At 38.2% G+C, this 4,090-nt stretch overlaps 1 non-coding gene across 1 annotated transcript; it reads right to left on the bottom strand.

Moving 5' to 3' along the window:
- Positions 1–989: 989 nt before the first annotated feature.
- Trnat-ggu lies at positions 990–1,062 on the bottom strand. Its single transcript has one exon. It is a non-coding gene; the product is annotated as a tRNA-Thr (tRNA).
- Positions 1,063–4,090: the final 3,028 nt, after the last annotated feature.

Here is a 4,090-nt window from a genome sequence, read left to right as displayed (position 1 = left end):
ACCATCTCTTGAAGGTGTCAGATCCAGTCTGCACCAGTCCCTTTCTCCATCCAGCCCCCACGTTGCCCAGTATTGAAAACCCACCTCCCAGCTCCTGGCTGATATTTCAGAGGCCGCTAGAATTTCTCCTCTGTCCATTGCTATATTCTTGAAGGAATGAGGCATACCCCCAAATCTTTACCTTTTACTATAAACAACCACTGCAAAATTGTATCAAAGTGCTAAAGGATAAATATTGAAGAATTAAAAAGACAGACTATTAAAGAAGCTTAATGTGGAAGCAACTGCATATGGCCAAGTTCACGAATTTCCCAAGTTGGCCGGGGGGGTTCATTTTCTACTACTTCTGCCCTTTGCCGTGACTTGTTTTGAGATCCTGCCAAAGGTAGTCAAGATTTAGTACCATCTCTGCAGGCTTCCTACCTTCCAGGAGTGACAGTAAACTCAAGATTGGCCAGAGAGGCTGTGATAGGTGGAATTTGATTATAAGACAGTGGTTGAGTGCCGGCAAGAAACATTGGTCTAGAAAGACTTTGTGCCTGTGACAGTGGCTCTGAATGGTCCTTCTGCCCTCCATAAGCATCATGAGTCGCTTAGAATCAACATCTTTGGGCAGTTTAAGGGGTCTCTGTTTGCATGAGATCCATGTCCATGAAAGCCATGACTAGACAGGCTGAAATGTCCTTTTGTCAGCTAGGAAATGAGCTGGAGGGAGCCCTAACAACAGGAGGTGGGGCTTGGTGAGCAGAGCTGTGGTTTGTAGAGAGGGCAACAATGAAATGACACTCAGTAACAGCCAGTCCCTTCTAACGCATTTTCACATTACTCTTTCAGGTCAAAGAATAGTATGGCCATTGCACAGATGGGGACTCTGAGGCTAAAACCTGCTGAGACCAAGTAGCCAAATCAGAATTTGAATGCATATTTCCCTATTTTATTCACTCTTCAATACTATCACCTTATCTCCCAATTTTATGCAATTTTTTGGGGGGGGGTGCTGGGGATTGAACCCAGGGCCTTGTGCATACCAGGCAAGCACTCTACCAACTGAGCTATACCCCCCAGCCCATTATTTTTAAATTTAAAGTCACAATTTATTGTCCTACAATGACTATCTGTAGAGAACTGCTTATACAAAAACAAAGTGTTATATTTTTATTTAACTTTACAAGTGACTTGAAAATTACCTTAACCTACTAGTATGTATTAGGAAGTTTGCTGAAGATGTAGTAATTGTGCGTATATCTGAAGAATATGACATTGCTTTTACAAATTTAGAGGTAACAAATCAGAACAAGAAAGCATTCACTTATGACCTGAAGGTCTTTTATTGACTTGAGGTGTTTTCCAGAAAGTTGTCCCAGAAAGTGGGCAAAGGGGAGAAAGAATGTGTACAAAGAAAATATCCTCTTTCATGCAGCAAAAAAGGGCAGCTTTATAAGAAATAACTGCACACACACTCACACAAAGGCACACACACGTATATATCCCTCTTCTTTTCCTCCAGGTCTTAATAAAAACTCAAAACAGCTTCTGCAAACACTAGACCATTTCAGACAAAAAAGAAGCGCCAACAGCACTCCCAACCCAATCAATCAAACCCTAGACCAAAAGCACAATTGAGCCATTTTCTTTTTATTACAACAATTCATAAAATTTAGGGAGGGAAGAACCCCTCCATAGTCCCACCAGTCCAACAAGACTATTTCCAATTTTAGCCAGTTCTTCCAGTTTTTCTTAATATGCGTATTTCTTTCCGAAGTCTCAAACATGTAAGTATTTTCTTTGAATTGTACCGAATGTTTCAGAAAAAAAAAAAATTTAAGCCTAAATATCATCACCTCCTGTTTCTGTGGTGGGTGTTTGATATTTATTTTGGAAGTTATTTCAGAACTTTATCTCCTGGGAAAAAAGTTTTTGCTTCACTTTGTTTTACTCAAGTTAAAGACAACTTATTAATATTGTCATGGAGTCCCACGCACAAACCAGTGTTTGGTCAAAATGCAAATTTATATGATAACATATATTTCATAATAATTTCCCTCTCTCACTTTAATACATAAGGCCCATCATCTGTATTAACAAATTGAAATTTATTGTCATTACTTCAGAGCAAAGTGTCATCCAGGTGACATTAATAGATGCAATGTGGTACATGATTGACAGTTTGTACCATTGGATCATGCTGTCTGGTGTTTAAATAATGCCAGGGTTCAAAGGATTAAACTCCACTAAAGAACTGGTCATTTTAATAAAGTGACTTAATTGATAGCATCTAATTTGCATAATCACTCAGCTCCTAGTCTGGAGCACAAGATTAAGGGGTCTGTACTGCATCCCTCAGGTGTAAGGTCTCTGAGTTGAATTGGATACTTTGATCTCACAAGTGGATTCTTAAAAAATATTTGTCAATTAGATTTTTTTTTTAAACCACCTCAAAATATTTCTATTCTAGTGGAGTTTTCCATCAGAATAACTGTCGTGGACAAGAGGAAAGAAATTTGAATTTGTCCTTGAAAAAGGAAAAAAGGATAGCAATCCTACTTAAAAAATACAACCAAAATCTAATTCGGCTCTTGCTGGCAAACTGAATTCTCTGTTATCAATGTGCAGGTCACATCTGGGATTTTCTCAAAAAATCAAGAGAGAATTACTTTTCTAATGACCCTGAGCATAATCCTTCTCAATAAGTAGCAAAGGAGGCAGATGGAGAACTCAAATATTCCAAACATGTTTAAAGGTAGACTAATTTTCCCAACTGAAAACTCTGGAAAGCAGCACTATAAGGTTCATTCCTCTACCATAAAAAAAAAAAAAAAGAAGTAGTATTGGAAACTTTTAAGTGATTTGTGATGGTTTTTTGCTTTTCTAAGAAATCTGCTTACATAATCTCTCAGCTGCTGTTTTAATCTTTTTTGATTATCCCTGAGATCTGACATGTTCCTTTGACCTTCCTGAATTTTTGAAACTTTAATTTCATACGTCAAGTTCAAAGTTCATGGTGCTATTCTCATTCATCTACCCACTGTCTCAGGCATCATTCATTCAAACCACCTTAGGGGCAGCAAATGGGATATAAAGTAAGGCATAGTCCCCAATCTCAAGGAACTTAGAGGTATGACATACTGCTACAGAGAAAGACGCTCCCAGGTCATGTCATTCACTGTGTCTAAGTTGAGAGATACATAATTTTAAGTAAATTTGGAAATTTAGACCAAAAAGGAAGAGGTTTATCAAGAGTGATGATGAATTGGAAAAACAAACTGATCTGATAAATATGTACAGCACTGTTGATTTACCATTGCAGAAGAGTTGTTGAAACAGAAATCATTAAATATATTAGTAAACATTTCATTTAATTCTATGGATGAAACACTAGTTCTCAAGCTGAGATTAGACTCATTCTTCCTGTGTTGGTGTTAGCTCTACTAACAAACTTCCAACCCGGAAACATTTATAGAAGGTAAAGAAGGTGGCAATATGTAGGGGAAAAATTTATTGTTTATGATCTGTGTGCAAAATATTTTAACTCAGAAATGATATCTTTAAGAGGTGCATAATTCAACTTCCAATGACCATATTGACCCAAGTACTCTACGGCAGGTGAATGAAACACAAAGGTGCTAGCAGTGTGGCTCAGTGGTAGAGCACTTGCCTGGCCTGCATGAGGCCCTGGGTTCTGTCCCCAGCACCAAAAAGAAAAAAATAATAATAAAACAGAAAGCAAAACAAGAACCCTGGTTTGTACTTACTCTGGTCCTAAAGGAGAAGACCCAAGGAGGTCAGGCTCATGAAGAAATCTGAGAGCAGCCTGGGCACATGGGACTCTTGAGGCTTTCCTTGGACTTTTGGGATTTTCATTCTTTCATTTGTATTTAGTGCTTTTTTTGAAAAATGGAAACAGGTATTTGGAAGAAACACCTAGGGGTAAGCAATGTAAATAGATCCTTCCACTCTTATATTTATGCTGTGAAATACTGAATGTCGGTATGGCTACAGAAATGGGAGGGGACTGGTGAAATTCCAGATGTCCTGGTGGACTTTGTTTTTCTCCAGATGAATTTTTAAACGACTATGCAAAGCTGGAAAC

This window comes from Marmota marmota, unplaced genomic scaffold, assembly GCF_001458135.2.
Source record: "Marmota marmota marmota unplaced genomic scaffold, marMar, whole genome shotgun sequence".
Lineage (NCBI taxonomy): Eukaryota > Metazoa > Chordata > Mammalia > Rodentia > Sciuridae > Marmota > Marmota marmota.
This window is presented reverse-complemented; position numbering and strand designations above follow the sequence as displayed.